We start from the raw sequence: 21,448 nt of genomic DNA, 5'->3' as shown, positions 1-21,448 counted from the left end.
ACACCTCCTCTTCCTGCCGCTGTTCACGCCCAGCAGTACAGCAGGGGGCGGGAGGCAATTTCACATTGGGGCGATAACAGGGCGCTGCGCACTTTATGACGTCACCATCTGCGAGGCGCTAGAGGCCCAGGCGGTAAGAGTTAGCGCCAGCATTAAACGGGCACTGAAGTTGGCGGGCGTCACTGCATTCGCCACGCCCGATCGCTAACCCCTTAGCGCCCCGTTAGCGACACCCCCAGGTGCTAATGGGAGGCGCTAACCAACCAAATTTCTCCCCCCTACTCTCTGTTTTCTGATTTGTAGCCAGCTTGCAATCCATTCTGCTACTTTCTGTTACTTCTTCAAAGAATTCAATAAGGTTGGTCAAGCATGACCTTCCCTTTTGAAATCCATGCTGGCTAGTCATCATCATTATATTTCAGTTTCTAGAGATTTTTTATTACATGTTTGAATAAGGATTCCATTATCTTTCTTACCACTGACATTAAGCTAATTGGTTTATAGTTCCCTGGACTTGTTCTATTTCCCTTTTTAAGTAGGCTTGAACCCACTACCTTCTGATTTGACAGGAGGAGTGTTGACAGCTGAACTAAGACACAATTAAGGACAGCTGTAGTTTTCATACTGCCACCCGAACTGAGATCAATACAACATTTACAATCTGCCTTCAGTCCTGAAAATGATCCTTACTTATGCCTTATACATGGTAACTTTTCTTGTAAGGGCTTATAATGGAAGTACTCCAACATTTTAAATGTAAGAAAGAAAAAATGTCAATAAATAGTAATTGGGTTGCAGCAGTGGTTAATATCACTTTGAAATTTCCTTTGACTAACATGAAAATGTGGGCACACAATGCTTTTAAGCATTCTTTCTCTGCTCCTTGCTGGAATATAATTCAGTGGGCACCAGGCAACCTCTATAACTCACTCAAATGGCCAGTATTCACGCATGATCCTCAACAGCGAGTGTCAGCAGGTCAGTTGACCTTGGGCCTGATCCTGTTCTCATGAAACGTCCACTCATGCACTTCCAGCCAGGGCCAATAGATAGCCACCAGCAGTGGGAACTCTGCCAATTTCCCAAGGGTTTTAAGGCCAATTATAGCACCTCTACTACTGCTGTCCCAGCTGAGATCAGCAAACTCAGCACAGACTGCGGATGCAATCATGGACCTTCCTTTTCTGTAAGGCTAAGCCACTCACCAGATAGACTCGCTGAGTCATTGGGGAGCACTCGGGTGATTTTATTTTATGTTAACCCTTAGACTGCTGAAAGCTTCAGGTAAACTCACGTTCCACTAGGCCAATTGGGTTCCTTGGTTTTCAGCTCGCACACTGTGATACTGAAAATAATACTAATATTACATTACTAAAGCTGCTCAAATATTAGGAACAGTTTTGTTTAACTCTATTAGCCCCAAACTACAACAATAAGCATCCAAAACACAGCTGCACATAAAAATAAAATGTTTCAATACTTTACCTGCTCACCCTGTAATCCTTTTTTGTGCAATTTTCTTTTTCCTTATTCTCTATTATTTTATGTTAACTTTAATGTTATGCCTTTTACCTATTCTAGCTCTTTTTTCTTTATTTAAAACCTTTACTTATTTCTGCTCCTGGTGTTCATTTTGGAAGTTAAATAACTATTTTTCATTGGCTGACAATTGGCTTTAAAGAATATAAATAATGTGAACATCCCTGAAATATTTTCTACCTCTGATGTTTTTAATATTAGTATTTAAACAACAAGTTCTAATGACATTATCAGGGCTACTGGCTTGAGGGGGTTACTGTGAAAGAAAGCTTAAGTAACAATACTATCATCAATTCAAGATGCTGCCGTTTCTGCTGTGTGTGTGTTAACATTATACCATTGGACCCTTGGGCTTAGTAACTCCCTCAAACCATTTCACTAATGAGGCTGTTCAAACAAAAATAATTTAAAAGCACAAAAATTAGAGGGGAACATAATCAAAGGATGTTGAGGTTGATACTAATTCTTTTAAACAGGTAGCACAGTTGGTTATCACACTCTCCTCTCACCTCTGGAAACCTCAGCTCAGACTGATAATAAGGGAATTAATCGCCTGGATTTTGCTCAGGTGTGGATTCGCCACTGGAATAGAGTCTCGACGGGACCTCCTCACCCCGTCATGATCCTGACCCATTTTCCTGGGTTGGGACTGTTCGCCTATGTAGGGCAGGCTCCCAGGGGGATTTCTGTTAGAAAAAAAGGGAGCCTGCCACTGCTGGAGGGGAAGATGCGGAGTTCCTGCAGAACTCACCGCAGCATCAGGAAGAGCATTGGGATAAGGGCTTCAAGGGGGTAATGCTTGGGACAACAGAGAGGGAAAGGCGCCCACTCTTAGGCTTTCTCCCTCCAACATTGTCCTGTGTGGACTTTCCATTGCCACCACCCCTCCCCTGGCAGTCCCCGAGTAGCAGAAGTGAGAGGCAGGGCAATCGGCTGGGTTCTTGGCGCCATCTCCCCAACATCATTTATACACAGCAAGGCTGCTGAGACATGGGGAGGAAGGGGAAAGGGATGTGGCAGTCGGCCACCCCACCCCATTTCCTTTCAATTTCCACCACCACGCTGCCCAATTTTGTGTGTTGCAGAGGAGGAAAATCCAGCTCTGTAAGTTTGGGCAGTTTTGAATCAGATTGTGTGGGGAAGGATCCACAACATAAAACTGTCTAGAATTCTTCACTAAACTGCTTACCTGATTTGAGGAGTCATAAAGAAAGCTGGTATTAAAATAGAAATGTCACATTGCTGCAATAGGGATACACTTCTGATCTTAGGAGACAAGTTACACTGTCAGGGCAGAGCAGAGGGAAGTTTATTTCTAACCTGCGCTGTACCCTTTGCCTGAGAATACTTCATGTTGAAACTGGGTACAAAAACTTACAGGGGGAAAAATTCAATTGGTTAGTGCCTCCCGTTAACACTAACGGGGTGCTGATGTAGTAGCGCTGGGGCGAGGCAAATCCAGCGACGCACAACAAATACCGAACCCCCGTTGCGCTGCCGGTACGAGGTACCGCCAGGGACTACAACGCCGGGCAGATTGTGACATCAGTGAGCATGCAACGCTCACTAGGCGCCCGATCCGCAAAATTGATTTTTTACCACTTACCTTTGCGCCTCGACCAGACAGCCACAAGGAAAGCAGGCGCACAGCTGATGGAAGCCGGTTCCAGCGACGTTATTTAAAGGCATCAGCATTAATCACTCGCAGGTTAGTTTCAGTGGCTTCTAGTCAGTTTCAGCCAGTGCAGCAGTTTGTATGAGTAATTTCAAGCTTCTATTTTATCAGCAGTCTTCTGGCAAGTGCAAAGTGGCTACATTTATTGTTCAAAGATTCAAACTGCTACACTTGGCAACATTAATGGGGGCTGTGCTGGCATGCCACCTCGCCCTCCAGGATCTACAGCAGAGGAAGCGTAGGCAGCCAAAAATATGGGAACGATAGCATAGTGGTAATGTTACTGGACTAGTCCAGAGGCCTGGACGAATGATCGGAAATATATGAGTTCAAATCCCACCACGGCAGCTGTGGAATTTAAATTCAGTTAATTCAATAAATTTGGAATAAAAAGTTAGCATCAGTAATGGTGACCGTGAAACTATCGGATTGTCATAAAAACCCATCTGATTCACTAATGTCTTATAGGGAAGGAAATCTGCCTATATGTGACTTCAGACCCACAGCAATGTGGTTGACTTTTAACTGCCCTCTGAAATGGCCTAGTAAGCCACTCAGTTGTAACATAAGAGCAGGAGTAGGCCATACGGCCCCTCGAGCCTCCTCCGCCATTCAATAAGATCATGGCTGATCATCGACCTCAACTCCACTTTCCTTCCCGATCTCCATATCCCTGGATTCCAAAAATCTATCCATCTCAACCCTGAATATACTCAAAGACTCAGCTTTCACAGCCCACTGGGGCAGGGAATTCCAAAGATTCACAACCCTCTGAGTGAAGAAATTCCTCCTCATCTCAGTATTAAATGGCCTATCCCTTATCCTGAGACTTTGCCTCCCTAGTTCTAGACACTCCAGCCAGGGGAAACAACCTCTCAGCATCTACCCTGTCAATCCCCCTCAGAATCTTGTATGTTTCAATGAGATCACCTCTCATTCTTCTAAACTCCAGAGAGTATAGGCCCATTCTACACAATCTCTCATCATAGGACAGCCCTCTCATCCCAGGAATCAATCTAGTGAACCTTCGTTGCACCGCCTCCAAGGCAAGTATATCCTTCCTTAGATAAGGAGACCAAAACTGTGCACAGTACTCCAGGTGTGGTCTAACCAAGGCCCTGTACAATTGTAGCAAGACTTGCTTACTCTTATACTCCAACCAACTTGCAATAAAGGCCAACATGCCATTTGCCTTCCTTATTGCTTGCTGTACCTGCATGCTAGCTTTCTGTGTTTCTTGCACGAGGACACCCAAATCTCTCTGAACACCAACATTTGAAAGTTTCTCACCATTTAAAAAAAGTTTTTCTATTCTTCCTACCAAAGTGAATAACCCCACATTTCCCTACATTATACTCCATCTGCCACCTTACTGCCCACTCACTTAGTCTATCTATATCCCTTTGCAGACTCTGTGTTCTCCTCACAGCTTACTGTCCCACCTAGCTTTGTATCAGCAAACTTGGATACATTACACCCTTCATCTAGGTCATTAATCTAGATTGTAACAAGAAACAATAATAAGAATAAAACCAGACGGACCACCCGGCATCGACCTCGGCACCAGCTATGAACATGACAACGGCACAACCAGCCCAGTCGACCCTGCAAAGTCCTCCTCACCAACATCTGGGGACTTTTGCCAAAATTGGGAGAGCTGTCCCACAGACTAGTCAAGCAACAGCCTGACACAGTCATACTCACAGAATCATACCTTTCAGCCAATGTCCCAAACGCCTCCATCACCATCCCTGGGTATGCTCTGTCCCACCGGCAGGACAGACCCACCAGGGGTGGCGGCACTGTGGTATACAGTCAGGAAGGAGGGCCCTGGGAGTCCTCAACATTGACTCCGGACCCCATGAAGTCTCATGGCTTCAGGTCAAGCATGGGCAAGAAAACCTCCTGCTGATTACCACCTACTGTCCTTCCTCAGATGATGAATCAGTACTCCTCCATGTTGAATACCACTTGGAAGAAGCACTGAGAGTAACAAGGGCACAAAATGTACTCTGGGTGGGGGACTTCAATGTCCATCACCAAGAGAGGCTCGGTAGCACCACTACTGACCGAGTCCTGAAGGACATAGCTATCAGTCTGGGCCTGCGACAGGTGGTGAGAGAACCAACACGAGGGAAAAACCTACTTGACCTCGTCCTCACCAATTTACCTGTCGCAGATGCATCTGACCATGTGACCACCGCACAGTCATTCTGGAGACGAGGTCCCGTCTTCACAATGAAGATACCCTCCATCAGGTTGTGTGGCACTACCACCGTGCTAAATAGGACAGATTCAGAACAGATCTAACAGCTCAAAACTGGACATCCATGAGGTGCTGTGGGCCATCAGCAGCTGCAGAAGTGTATTCCACCACAATCTGTAACATCATGGCCCGGCATATCCCTCACTCCACCATTACCATCAAGCCAGGGGACCAACCCTGGTTCAATAAGGAGTGTAGAAGAGCATGCCAGGAGCAGCACCAGGCATACCTAAGAAAGAAGTGCCAACCTGGGGAAGTTGCATGCATGCTAAAAAGCGGAAACATGCTATAGACAGGGTTAAGCGATCCCACAATCAACGGATCAGATCAAAGCTCTGCAGTCCTGCCACATCCAGTCGTGAATGGTGGTGGACCATTAAACAACTAACAGGAGGAGGAGGCTCCATGAATATCCCCATCCTCAATGATAGTGGAGCCCAGCACGTGGGTGCAAAAGACAAGGCTGAAGCATCTGCAACCATCTTCAGCCAGAAGTGCCGAGTGGATGATCCAATTCGGCCTCCTCCCGAGGTCGCCACCATTACAGAAGCCAGTCTTCAGCCAATTCGATTTACTCCATGTGATATCAAGAAACGGCTGAGCACACTGGATACAGCAAAGGCTATGGGCTCCAACAACATCCCATGTCGTGCTGAAGACTTGTGCTCCAGAACTAGCCACGCCTCTAGCCAAGCTGTTCCAGTACAGCTACAACACTGGCATCTATCCAACAATGTGGAAAACTGCCTAGGTATGTCCTGTCCACAAAAAGCAGGACAAATCCAATCCGGCCAATTATTGCCCCATCTGTCTACTCTCAATCATCAGCAAAGTGATGGAAGGTGTCGTCGACAGTGCTATCAAGTGGCACTTACTCACCAATAACCTGCTCACTGATGCCCAGTTTGGTTTCCATCAGAACCACTCAGCTCCAGGCCTCATTACAGCCTTGGTCCAAACATGATCAAAGGAGCTGAATTCCAAAGGTGAGGTGAGAGTGACTGCCCAAGACATCAAGGCAGCATTTGACTGAGTGTGGCATCAAGAGCCCCAGTAAAACTGAAGTCAATGGGAATCAGGGGAGGAAACTCTCCACTGGCTGGAGTCATACCTAGCACAAAAGAAGATGGTTGTGGTGGTTGGAGGTCAATCATCTCAGCCCCAGGACATCGCTGCAGGAGTTCCTCAGGGCAGTGTCCTAAGCCCAAACATCTTCAGCTGCTTCATCAATGACCTTCCCTCCATCATAAGGGCAGAAATGGGGATGGTCGCTGATGACCGGTGTTCAGTGCCATTCACAACTCCTCAGATAATGAAGCAGTCTATGCCCGCATGCAACAAGACCTGGACGACATTCAGGCTGGGGCTGATAAGTGGCAGGTAACATTCGCGCCACACAAGTGCCAGGCAATGACTATCTCCAACAAGTGAGAGTCTAACCACTGCCCCATGACATTCAACGGCATTACCATTGCCAAATCCCCCACCATCAACATCCTGGGGGGTCACCATTGACCAGAAACTTAACTGCACCAGCCACATAAATATTGTGGCAACAAGAGCAGGTCAGAGGCTGGGTATTCTGCGATGAGTGTCTCACCTCCTGATTCACCAAAGCCTTTCCACCATCTACAAAGCACAAGTAAGGAATATGATAGAATACTCTCCACTTGCCTGGATGAGTGCAGCTCCAACAACACTCAAGAAGTTCGACACCATCCAGGACAAAGCAGCCCGCTTGATTGGCACCCCATCCACCACCTTAAACATTCACTCCCTCCACCACCAGCATACCATGGCTGCAGTGTGTGCCATCTACAAGATGCACTGCAGCAACTCGCCAAGGCTTCTTCGGCAGCACCTCCCAAACCCGCGACCTCTACCATCTAGATGGACAAGGGCAGTAGGCGCATGGGAACACCGCCACCTCCAAGTTCCCCTCCAAGTCACACACCATCCTGACTTGGAAATATATCGCCGTTCCTTCATTGTCGCTGGGTCAAAATCCTGGAACTCCCTCCCTAACAGCACTGTGGGAGTACCCTCACCACATGGACTGCAGCAGTTCAAGAAGGCGGCTCACCACCACCTTCTCAAGGGCAACTAGGGATGGGCAATAAATGCTGGCCTTGCCAGCCATGCCCACATCCCATGAATGAATTAACAAAAATATGCGCAGAGGGATGAGGAGGGACATCAGGGCTCTCACCATGAGGCCTTACCCTCCAAGCATATTCCGACAGCACTTCTCCTGCCTTTAATTAAGTGAGGAGCAGTGTATTAGACGGCTCCGCATCACCAAGGTGATGGCCACAGAACTCTGCCACCTCCTCCAAACAGACATCCAGCCTCACAGCAGGATGACTTAAACCCCAGATCCCTTTTGCTCACCACATGCCCATCATACCATCCCTGTGCCATGCCATATCACAGCATCCTCCTGGGTGCAGAGGTGAAATGAGAGAGACCACAAAATATTTTAAACTCCATTAATAAACGTTTGCATAAACAAATCACCCATAACACATTCATTCTAATAACTAATAATCCTTGTACCTGCCATAGTTAAATAGCTGTCATTGTGTGCAAGACATGAGATGTGGGTGTGAGTGTTGGTCAGTAGAGATTGTTGGTGGGTGAGCACTGGGGGTGTGGTGCTTTGGGCAGTGTGTGAAGCTTGTGGTACAGATGGTGGTATGTAGCATTTGTTGAAGCATTCAATCACCTTGACCACCTGACTGAGGTGGATCTGCCATGAGCACACCTGCTTCAGTCCTTCGGCTCCTTCTCCTTGTTGTGCTTCTCCTTGCTGAGGCAGCTGCACAGCCAGCAATGCTGAGAATAAGGTGCTGTTGTATCAATGAACCTCCCCTTTAAGTACTGGGAAAGCCTGTGGCAATGATGAGTTGAGATTAGACTGCACCCGATATTGGTCCACCCTTTAAGTGTAATGTCACGGAGCTTGGCCTTTAAGACTTGGTTTAGCGCCCCAATCATTTATTTGAGCAGCGAGAAGGAATTTTGCGTGCAGTCTAAAGCAATAGTGCCTGGCACTAATTCTCAAACTTTTCCAATGATACTGCCCATTCTTGGGCTGTAATGAATTTCTAGCCCTATATAAAGTTTACTGGAAAAACATTTAAATTGGGACAGAAAAATAAATGAATGGTGGATAGATCTAATATAGAGTTGTGCTTCTGTGAAACTTTCCAGTGGTCAGTTTGGTATCTCTCCTGTAAAGAAACAGTGGCAGTACTGGTTGTAATCTAGTGTTCAATGGTAGAACATTTTATATAAAACCTCAATAAGTTTAACAGTTACAAATTCAGTTTTAATGATGCAGTGGAATTTTTCTGAGCCATTACATAAAGATGATGATAGCCAAGGGCTCCCCTGATGGATCCATTAGTAAATGCATTGTGTGGTGTGGCACTGAGCCACACAGACAAAGCAGGGTTCAAGGTTCCAGCTCTGGTCTATGCGGAGTTAGCTGACCTTAGCCAGAGGGAATTTCAGCTGGCTTCAGAATTCCTAAACTAGGTAAAGGGAAAATCAGTGAGGATTCAGCGATCACCACCACCCTCCCTCCCTCCCTCCCCACAACAAACAGAAAATACAGATACAGATGTTAAGTGAGTACCAGAGAGAACATGACTGTGATGCGCCCTGCAGTGGAATAGCCTAGGCACTCACTGGACTCACAAATGGAGAATTATTACTTAGGTACCAATAAGAATCTTTGGAAATTACCCCAGATTGAGTGACTCATTTTCAGAAGTGGAAGAAATAAAACTGGGAGGGTTGTGGGGGAGGCGAAAAAATAGATACTAGAAGTTATTGCTGCTAATGTTACTGTACAAATGCTCATCATAATTGTAACGAATTCCATTCTTCACTATTTTAGCAGACACATTAACTGACTTATTTTAAATGATTTAATATCTCTTATATATAACAGAAAGAGTAATCTGGTACAAGTGCATTATATGTTTATACAATTATGTCATCAATAGTAATTTCTACAATTAAATATTGTAATACTATAGTTGTTCTGCCTTATAATTGCAGGTGTTACGTTTTGTTGCCGCCAGTAGGTGGCAGTAGATGGTAATGGCCAGTAGGGTCACTCAACAGGAACAGGAAGCAGTATAATGATAAACAAACAAAGAGGTCACATCAGCATGAAGTGTGCTGCAAGTTAATCTGCTGTAATCTTACATTGTTATGCTTTCGAAGCATTGCCTGTGAGTTGAATGGTTTCATTACATATTCATGTTTAGATGTTAGTTATATCTCATGTATGTAACAAGGTACATTTCTTTCTTTTTTCTTTCTCAGTTTTACTCCAACCCAATACAACTGATTTGTATTGTTTCATTGACCTCATGCAAGTGTGGCATCATTAAACACCGGAGCTTGGACGCTACATCCTGACTCCCATGTTGTTATTGAAAAGAGTTTGGCTGGCTGTCTAACTGCGTACAGACACATACATGTAGGGAGGACGGTACAATAGTCATTCTGTTTAAGATCCTCCCAATATTACAATAAGGTTGACACTTTGAAACAACAATGTTTTCCATAGATTGTATTATTGAGATTGAAACCTGTTAAATAAAATTGTGTCTCTTATAGTTCCTTATATAATACCTCACTGCAGTTCAAATTTATGATATTCAACATCTACAACATATTTTCTAAAAAATACCTTGTGTAATGTACAACTCGTGAGTCCTTGAAAGTAATCATGTTCTTAAATACACTGTAATTAGAGGGATTACAGTACCAAGCACTGAACTGCAATTATAATCTGTCTGTCTTCATTTCTACTGTAGGATCATATATATTTTAAACAAATCCTGGTCACAAAATCAGAAACACATTGACATCCCCTTGGGAAAGCTTCTTTAACTCTTTCCATCCTGTTTGATTCACATTATTACCTTTATAGAATCATAGAATGATACAGCACAGGAGGAAGCCATTCGGCCAATCGTGTCTGTGCCGGCTCTTTGATAGAGCTATCCAATTCATTCCACTCGCCTACTCTTTCCCCATAGCTCTGTAATTCTTTTCCTTTAATTATTTATCCAATTCTCTTTTGAATTTTATTATTTAATCTGCTTCCACCACCCTTTCAGGCAGTGCATTCCAGATCACAACTACTCACTGTGTCAAAAAATATTTCCACATGTCGCCTCTGGTTCTTTTGCGAATCACCTTAAATATGTGTCCTCTGGTTACTGACCCTTCTGCCACTTTAAACAGTTTCTCTTTATTTACTCTATCTCAACCATTCATAATTTTGAACACCTCTATCAAATCTCCTCTTAACCTTCTCAGCTCCAAGGAGAACAACCCCAGCTTCTCCAGTCTATCCACGTAACTGAAGTTCCTCATCCCTGGTACCATTTTAGTAAATCTCTCCTGCACCCTCTCCAAGGCCTTGACATCCTTTCTAAAGTGTGGTGCCCAAAATTGAGCACAATACTCCAGCTGAGGCCTAACCAGTGTTTTATAAAGGTTTAGCATAACTTCCTTGCTTTTGTATTCTATTCCTCTATTAATAAAGCCAAGGATCCTATATGCTTTATTAACAGTTTTCTTAACATGTCCTGCCACCTTCAAAGATTTGTGTACATCATAGAATCATAGAAAGTTACAGCACGGAAGGAGGCCATTTCGGCCCATCGCGTCTGCGCCGGCCAACAAAGAGTTATCCAGCCTAATCCCACTTCCCAGCTCTTGGTTCATAGCCCTGCAGGTTACAGCATCCCAAGTGCACATCGAAGTACTTTTTAAATGTGGTTAGGGATCCTGCCTCTACCATCCTTTCGGGCAGTGAGTTCCAGACCCCCACAACCCTCTGGATGAAGAAGTTTCTCCTGAAATCCCCCCTTAACCTTCCACCAATTACTTTAAATCTGTGCCCCCTGGTTTTTGACCTACACCTCCAAGTCTCTCTGTTCCTGCAGCCCCTTTAAAATAGTGCCATTTAGGTCATATTGCCTTTCCTCATTCTTCCTACAAAAATGTATCACTTCATACTTCACTGCATTAAATTTTATCTGCCATGTTTCTGCCCATTTTACAAGTCTGTCTATGTCCTCCTGAAGTCTGCTGCTATCCTCCTCATTGGCCCGGAATTTGCGGCGGGTAATGATGGCAAACTTTTTCTTTATTCGCTCCTGGGATGTGGGGGGTCACTGGCAAGGCCAGCATTTATCGCCCATCCCTAATTGCTCGAGAAGGTGGTGGTGAGCCGCCGCCTTGAACCACTGCAGTCCGTGTGGTGAAGGTATTCCCACAGTGCTGTTAGGGAGGGAGTTTCAGGATTTTGACCCAGCGACGATGAAGGAACGGCGATATACTTCCAAGTCAGGATGGTGTATAACTTGGAGGGGAACTTGGAGGGGGTGGTGTTCCCATGCACCTGCTGCCCTTGTCCTTCTAGGTGGAAGAGGACGCGGGTTTGGGAGGTGCTGTCGAAGAAGCCTTGGCAAGTTGTCGTTCGTCGTCATTACTCCTCTGAAACTGACCGCAACTTCAGGATTTAGCGCGTGCGCATCTAAACACGGAATCCTGAAGTTGTGGTCAGTCAATCACTGCTCCAACACTGGCTACGCTGTTGACCCCGCACCCCTCCAACCACCCCGCAACCCCCGCCCCCCCCATAGCTGGCAATCAGTGTAATCAGTGAAATCAGTGAAACTGACAAAAACTTGGGCTTTTCCGCGGTAATATCACTGTTAAATACCCCATTAAATGTAAAGCCTTGTTAAAATAGGTGTAACTGGGGTTTTAACAGCATATTGACTGTAAACAAACGTTCTGGCCCTGAAAAATTAATTTTTGTATTTGTGGAATGTCAGATTTCTCCATTATGATAAAAAGTTACAATTTTTAAAAAACTTAAAAAAAACATTTCTTTAAAGTTTGTTCATGATATTTCAGGTTCTACCTTATTCCCAAGTGAGAGTCCCAATCTTTGTTTCGCTCCTTGTAACATTTTTAAAAGTCCAGATAATAGCAGCTTCACATTTCCACTCTGAGAATTCTGCTTAGACAGCTTGTTGGCGTCTTCTTATCGTGTCCACGGACAGTCTATACATAGCCCAGCCAGAACTGGACACATTTTTGCGCCATGTTGTTGAATTCGGCACGATCTGCAACAGTGTAGGGTTCCTCTAACGATGGGCATTGCAGGCGATGTTGCATAGTCTGTGCCTCAGTTCCACATTCACAAGTTGTCGGGCTGGTTGAATATCCCCATTTGCTTAGTGACACCTTTGAGCAACCTACACCGGTCCTAAGTCTGTTAAGGCACTTCCAGGTTGCCCAGTTGCAATTAGCTCCTGAGGGAAGGCTTTCATCAAGTAAATTTCCATCACTGGGGGTTGTTCAAGACTGGCGAGCTGGTCTTTCCACAAGGCGATGCGGGCTTCAGATGAGGTTGATTGTAATGGAACAACACTGTTCATGAAGCTCTTTCTTGACTTTAGGCGGCTGGGTGTAGGTGTATGACAATGCAGAGGGTGTCTCTGATCTGATGTTTGACGGAGTCGTTCTTTCTTGCTGGCTACCGTTCTTCTTATATCAAGGGGAGCGATACCCGCCAGGATATATAGGCTGTTGGTGTTTGTTGGTTTTAAGCAACCTGTGATAAATCGGCAGCTTGCATTCAGAACGGCATCCATCTTCTTGGCATGAGTAGACCTTTCCCATGCAGGGCAGGCGTATTCGGCAGTGGAATAGCAAAGAGCAAGTGCACTGGTTCGCAATGTTTTCGGGCTTGTTCCCCATCTTGTGTTAGTGAGCTTATTCAGGATGTTGTTTCGTACGCTCACTTTTGCCTTTGTCTTCTCGATGTGGTTCTTGAAGGTGAGGCTGAAATCACTGAGCGACAAAAAAGGCAAAAGTCTCGCCACAGTGATCGCGTGATCTCTGTGGGCAGCTTTCTTTGGGGCCAGCGGCAAACGCCTTTGCTTCGCCGCTGACCGCAAATTATGAGCCATTGTTTACTACATTTCTGAGTATTGTATCATCTTCAAACTTTGAAATTATAACCCAAGTCCAGGTCATTAATATATATCAAAAAGAGCAGTGATCCTAATACCGACCCTTGGTGAACACCATTGCATACTTCCCTCCAGTCTGTAAAATAACCATTCACCACTGCTTTCTATGCTGTAGCCAATTTTGTATCCATGTTTAACTGTCCTTTTAATCCCATGGGCTTTAATTTTACTAACAAGTCTGTTATGTGGTACTTTGTAAAATGCCTTTTAAAAGTCCTTATATACATCAACTGCACTAACATTTTAACCCTTTAGCTATAAAAAATGTAATCACACAAGCTTAATGCCCTATATCAATGTGAAGCATGGGCAATGTGTGTCCAACCTGTAGCCCGAGAGCCATGTGCAGCCCTCAAGCTCTGCCAATTGGCCCTCAATGGGCAACTCAACCATATTTGCATTTACAGGCCGTGATCTCCCCGACCTCGGCGGGTCAGTCGCGGGTGACGAGTCCCGGCCTCGCTGCTGGCTGTCCAAAATGATTTTCCTGATTGGGCTTGTTAAGCCTGCCCAGCCCGTTTCCCAGACAACTGAAGGAAACGGGTCTCATGACGTCATTTGATGACGCGTCATCAGCCGGTTTTCTTAAAGGGACCATGCGCAAATTGATTTTGACAGTTGTGCTGTCAGTGTTCTACAGCATTGAGGTGCTGCAAACACTGACAAGCACTGCGCAAAGGTGCACGGCTGCACCTAGGCTCTCCCACAGCACGCAGGGAGGTTCTCTTCCCTTCCAATGAGTGGAAGAGACCTCCCCAGGAGACCAACACAGCCTGGTTACACATTGCACAGGAGGACACAAGTAGGAATGCCGTCAGGAGGACCAGACTGCAATGGTGCCTGGTCCTCCTGATGACATCCCTGTTTGTGGATTTGGACTCGAGGGGAATCAAGGGATATGGAGATCGGGCAGGAAAGTGGAGTTGAGGTCTGTAGTGTATGTGCCTTTAAGACAGAACTACTTTTACAGCTCCTGTATACTGTAGTACCGGCAGTGACCACACCTGTATATAAGCCTTGCGCATGCCTCTGTACCCCCAGTCTTGAGACTACCCTCCTCCAGAAAATACCTGTTTATCGTTAAGTTACAGCATCCGTGTGGTTATTGAAAAACAGCCTACTCTCAGAATCACGGATCTAACAGTGGCGACGAGTGTCGATTCGAATCTACCTGCAACTCTGCATTTCCCTTCGAGGATTCGCTCTGGGAGGGCAGTGTAACAAAAAAAGTCGAGGCCAGGAACACGGGCGTCGACCACGAGCAACCGCCCAGTCGTCCGGCAGAGAGTGAACATCGCAGGGGAGGCTGTGGAGAGCCAGGCTTGGTTCCCCAGCCACGACGATCAGCAAGAGACTGACGACAGGTCCAGCACAGACCCTTCCCGGACAGCGGCGGCTGGAGCCGACCGACGGCGGAGAGAAAGCCGAGCAGCGTCGACGGGGTAAGACAAAGGGTGAAGCGCACAGGGCGCAGCCGGGGGTTGAAAACCGAGCGGCGTCGAGAAAAAAAAAAAAAAAAAAATGGAGAGAGGGTAAAGCAACAGCCGGGTTCAGGACCGAGCGGTGTCGAGAAAAAAAAAAAGAACGCGCAGAGCACAGCCAGGGCTCAAGGGCTGAACAGTGTCCGTGGGGAGAAGAAGGGAGAGCGCGGGAGACGCCATTGAGCCGCGGAGAAGGAAGAGCGCGGGAGACGCCATTTTTAGAAGCCACAGCGGAGAAGAAGGGTGAGCACAGAAAGGAAGGAAAGCGCGGGAGACGCCATTTTGTGCCAGCGGAGAAGAAGGGGAAGCGTGGGAGATGCTATTTTTGACAGTTAAATCACACCCAGGGATGCTGAAGAGTGGCAGTATCTCTACGTTCGACAATGAAGTCGAAGATTGGGCAACATATGTGGAACGTATTGAGGTGTACTGCAGGGCGAATGAAGAGCCAGATGCAAGTAAAGCACTGGTTTTGTTCAATTCCATGGGTGCAAAAACTTATGGGTTACTGCAAACTCTAATAACCCCAGAGAAGCCGGTGAACAAGAATTTCGAAAGCATAGTAGAAATCCTACAGGACCACTTAAACCCCACACCGCTGCTGATAGCAGAATGATTTAAATTCCATAAAAGGAATCAACACAAAGACGAAAGCAATGCTGAGTACCTAACGGAACTGCGCAAGCTATTGAAACACTGCCAGTTTGGAGCAGGACTAGCAGATACGTTAAGGGACAAGTTTGTGTGTGGGCTATAAAGTGAAGGAACCCAGAAACGGCTTCTATCAGAAAAGGATCTTACGCTGGACAAGGCTTTCAGTATGGCAGTATCACACGAAGCAGCCGCAAGGGGAGCTGCAGAGATACAACGGAGACCGCAAGAATATGGCACCAATGAAATGTCCTATGGAACAGGGAAGTGCTATCGCTGCGGCAGAACAACACATGACCAGAAGGATTGTTGGTTCAAGGACCAAGTGTGCAGACAGTGTGGAAAAGCAGGACACATAGCAAGAGTCTGCAGGTCTGGGAAGAAAACCAACAGTAAGAAATCTCCACAGGAGAAGTACAAAAAGGTACACCAGGTGATGGACAGTGGTTCAGACGAACAGAAAAGTGACACAGACTCCGGAAGCAAGGAGCTGGGTTGTCTGAAACTACATAAGGTAACCAAAATTGAGGATCACCAGACTATCTGGGTTACACTCAAGATAGACGGAGTCCAAGTGAAAATGGAATTGGACACAGGATCAGCCCTAACAGTCATAAACCAAAGGGACTACAAGCGGCTATTTTCACATATACCCTTGAAAGCTACAGAGATTGTCTTGAAGACGTATACGGGGCAAAAAGTCTACCCCAAAGGAAAAATAAGGGTGAAAGTGATATATAAAGGCCAGGAAATACCTAAAATGGATATATATGTATTGCCAGATGGAGGACCACCACTACTAGGATGTGAATGGATCCGGAAGATACAATTAGATTGGCATTCCATACAGGCACTGAAGGTTGAGGCCAAAAAGGATGACGACGTCACACCTGGACGACTGTCAAAAATGCTAACTGACGCAAAAGAAGTGTTCCAGGAGGGACTAGGAACACTAAAAGGCATAACAGCAACGATTAAAATAGAGGAAAATGCAAGCCCAAAGTTTCTTAAGGCCAGACCAGTGCCTTATGCGATCAGACCAGTTGTCGAAGCAGAGCTGGAAGGGTTGGAACATTCAGGAGTGGACTGGAGCGAGTGGGCTACATCCATTGTTCCTGTAATGAAGAGGTCGTTGAGTAATACGCCTGGGGAACCTTAGAAGGTCCGCATCTGTGGGGATTTTAAGGTGACAGTGAACCCAGTCCTTCACACGGTACAATATCCGCTTCCACGAATTAAGGATATTTTCGCCTCGCTATCTGGAGGTAAACGCTTCACCAAAATTGATCTAGCCCAGGCGTACTTGCAAATGGAGGTAGAAGAAGCTTCGAAACAATACCTTATGATTAACACTCATAAAGGTCTCTATCAATACAACCGGCTGGTGTTCGGGGTAGCCTCGGCTCCGGCTATCTGGCAAAGGGCAATGGATCAAGCCCTGCAAGGGATTCCAGGGACCCAGTGTTATTTGGACGACATCTTGGTCACGGGCGAAAATGACAGTGATCACCTCGCCAACTTGGAGAAGGTGCTCACCAGATTAAAGGAGTATGGGCCACGAGCTAATCGCCACAAGTGCGAGTTTTTCCAGAAACAGATCTCGTATTGTGGCCACGTCATCGATGAAGAGGGGTTACATAAGTCCCCTGAAAAGATTGAGGCAGTAGTCAAGGCTCCAGCACCGGAAAATGTGTCACAACTGAGGTCGTTCCTCGGGCTGGTAAACTACTACCACAAGTTCTTACCAAATTTGTCCACGGATTACACCCACTGAACACCCTACTGCAAACAGGGGTACCATGGAAGTGTGATGACGAACGTAGACGAGCTTTCCAGAAGTGTAAAGAATTGATCACATCAAAAGAGGTGTTGGCCCATTTCAACCCAGCGCTACCAATTCGTTTGGCATGTGATGCATCACCCTATGGTATTGGAGCGGTGCTGTCGCACAAATTCCCAGACGGGTTGGAGAGGCCTTTGTGTCTCGGTCACTAACCTCAGCCGAGCGCAACTACGCCCAGATTGACAGGGAGGCCCTCAGCCTAGTATGGGGAGTAAAAAAATTCAACCACTATCTGCATGGGCAGAAGTTCACCTTGCTGACTGACCATAAACCACTTGTCTCCATCTTTAATCCTAAGAAGGGCGTTCCAGTGATGATTGCACAACGGTTACAAAGATGGTCCCTGTTTCTAGGGGCGAATCAATATGAAATAGAATATAAAGGCACGAAACAGCATGGGAACGCTGATGGGCTATCGCGCCTGCCACTGCCTACTGTGGAGGAAGCACCAGCAGTGGACCCTATCGAGATATTTTACTCGTCAATAATTGAACGATTGCCAGTAACGAACGCGGATATAGAGGAGGAGACCCGCAATGATCCGACGCTGTCTCGGGTATATGATTTGACGGTGAGGGGATGGCCAACACATGGCGACTCACTGTTGCCAGCATTCTCATCCAGAAGAGAACAGCTGTCAGTATGCCAGGGGACAGTGATGTGTGGATCCAGAGTGGTGATTCCACCCAAGTTAAGGGAGAGAGTGCTAAATGAGCTACATGAAGGTCATCTGGGGGGAGTGAAAATGAAAAGCCTTGCTAGGGCTTATGTGTGGTGGCCGGGGATCGATCAACAAATCGAAGACCTAACTAAGAGCTGCTTAGGATGCCAGAAGGTCCAAAATGCACCACCACATGCCCCTGTACACCCATGGGCGTGGCCCTCCTCTCCATGGCAACGGGTGCATATTGATTTCGCTGGTCCATTCATGGACTCAATGTTCTTAATAGCAGTGGATGCTCATTCGAAGTGGCCTGAGGTGATAAAAATGTCCTCAACCACTACAGAGAAAACGATTGCAGTCCTACGGACCATATTTGCCAGAAACGGTTTGCCAGAGCAGATTTGCTCTGATAATGGACCACAGTTTGTGTCCGAAGAGTTTCAAAAATTTATGAGAAGGAATGGGGTAAGGCATTACACATCCGCCCCGTATCATCCAGCCACAAATGGATTGGCTGAGAGGTTCGTACAAACCTTTAAGAAGGCGATAAAGGCCATGTGCGACGATGAAATTCCACTACAGCATAAGATGGACAATTTCTTATTAGCCTACCGAAACGCGACACATGCAGTTACCAACCAGACCCCGGCCATGATGTTCTTTAACCGAAGGTTGAGATCTTGTCTGGACTTGCTCAGACCAAATGTGCGAAGAAATGTTGAGGACAAACAATTCCAGCACATCAACGAGAAGCCGACAAGGAGCTTCAATGTAGGATAACCAGTCTTGGCCCGTGACTATCGAACAGAGAAATGGCAACCCGGAACGATATGCACAAGGCAGGGGCCATTAATGTACACAGTGGATGTTGGGGAGAACATTGTGAGACGCCACGTCGATCAGATCTTAGCGTCACAGGAACGCGTCAACCCCATGTCTCGAGTACCTGGGGATGAACCCGACATACCGGTAGCATCTACCTCAGAAGCAGTAGCAGTGGAACCCGATGAACTACCCGATGAAAAGGGGTCAGAATCGCCTCTGCACCAAGAACAAGAATCTCAGGAAAGGCGCTATCCCGAAAGGGTCAGGAAGCCGCCCCAAAGACTGAATCTATAAATGGACTATTGTTGTTTAATGTACATGTTAAAGTGTTAATTGTTATTTGAATATTAGGGGTACTACTAATCTAAAAGGGGAGGAATTGTAGTGTATGTGCCTTTAAGACAGAACTACTTTTACAGCTCCTGTATACTGTAGTACCGGCAGTGACCACACCTGTATATAAGCCTTGCGCATGCCTCTGTACCCCCAGTCTTGAGACTACCTGTGGTAAACCACTGTTAACCTATACATGCCTGTGTGGTAAACCACTGTTAACCCTGTACAAGTCCAGGCATGTCTCAGCCCCTGGCTCCACCCCTAAGCCCGGGTATAAAGGTGACTCACCACCCTTCCCCCGAGAGCTCTTAGGATGGATTCACTAGCAGAGGCATGCTCTAGTTCTTAGTCAATAAAAGCCTACTTCATTTAAGTCCATCTCGTAGTCTTTGGTATTGTTGATAGCGCATCAATTTTATTGACTAATTTTCAACATGGAGCAAATCTTGAAGCTGGAACGTTTAGACCTGGATCCTCAAGCAGCAGATGCAGCCAATAACTTTGAACACTGGCTGAGCTGTTTCGAAGCCTTCCTGGAGGCCTCCAGCACTACTGTCACTACAGATGACGCGAAACGGCTTGTCTTGAACTCACGGGTGAGCCACCGAGTCTACTCGATCATCCAAGACGCCACTACTTACGCGGCCGCCATCGCAACGCTAAAGGAACAATACGTGAGGCCTGTTAACGAGGTCTACGCCAGACACCTCCTGGCTACCCGAAAACAGCGCCCCGGGGAATCGGGCGCTGAATATTTACTGACACGGAGAGTCCTCGGCCGGGACTGTAATTGCAAAGCGGTGACGGCCAAGGAATGCACGGAAGACCTGATCCGAGACGCCTACGTAGCCGGCATCAGGTCCAACTATACTCAGCAGAGGCTGCTGGAACAGAGGGGGCTCGACCTGCAGAAGACGGTGGCCCTCGCTAACTCGTTAGACGTGGCCCTCCAGAACATGGACGCCTACCCCCCTGACCGGATGGCCACGTGGATGCCACGGGAGCAGCCATCTTGGGACCCGGTAAGGCCAGAAGCCGCCAGCAGCCCAACTACAGCTGCAATGACCAGAGGCCGGAAATGCTACTTCTGCGGCCAGGCCAAGCACCCCAGACAGCAATGCCCAGCAAAGGACGCGACCTGCTCCAAATGCGGCAAGAAAGGCCACTACGCGAGAGTGTGCAAGGCGAAATCGACCCCCAATTCCAGCAGCGCCACGTGTGAACCATACAGGCCGCCATTTTGGACCCCACCAACCACGTGAGAGCCGTGCGGGCCGCCATTTTGGACACCACCAGCCAAGGGGGAGCCGCCATCTTGGACACCATCTCGGGACCAGGCCCTCGGCGCGGGCGAATACTACAGCGACCCACCGACCTCGACGATGGCCTCCATCACCCTGGACCAATCTAGGCCCCATCAACTAGCCAGGTCCATGATGAACGTAAAGGTAAATGGCCATGCCACAAATTGCCTTTTCGACTGCGGAAGCACGGAGAGCTTCATCCACCCCGACACGGTGCGACGCTACTCCCTATCGGTTACGTGCACACGCCACCAGGTCTTTATGGCCTCAAAGTCCCATACGGCGGACGTCGGCGGCTACTGTGTAGCGACTCTGACAGTGAACGGCGTGGAGTACAGAGAGTTTAAATTCCTCGTCCTGCCACAGCTCTGCGCTCCCGTACTGCTAGGATTAGACTTCCAGTGCCATCTGGAGAGCGTCATGATGGCATATGGCGGGCCCCTGCCCCCACTTACAGTCTGCAGCCAGCAGAATTTAAACACGGCGCCGCGCAAAGTATGCAGCCTGCCCACCCTGAAGGTCAAACCCCCCCCGTTGTTCGCTAACCTCGCCAAAGACTGCAAGCCAATTGCTACTAAAAGCAGGCGGTAGTGCCGGGGATAGGAGCTTTATTAAATCAGAAGTACAAAGACTCCTGAGGGAAGGGATTATCGAGGGCAGCACCAGCCCATGGCGAGCCCAAGTGGTGGTAGTAAAGACCGGCGAAAAACAGCACCTGCTTATTGATTACAGCCAGACGATCAATCGATACACGCAATTAGACGCATACCCACTTCCCCGCATATC

The sequence above is a fragment of the Somniosus microcephalus genome, chromosome 5 (assembly GCF_052327205.1).
Source record: "Somniosus microcephalus isolate GS21.2 chromosome 5, FLI_Smic_1.0, whole genome shotgun sequence".
Taxonomy (NCBI): domain Eukaryota; kingdom Metazoa; phylum Chordata; class Chondrichthyes; order Squaliformes; family Somniosidae; genus Somniosus; species Somniosus microcephalus.
Note: the sequence above shows the minus strand (reverse complement) of the source record.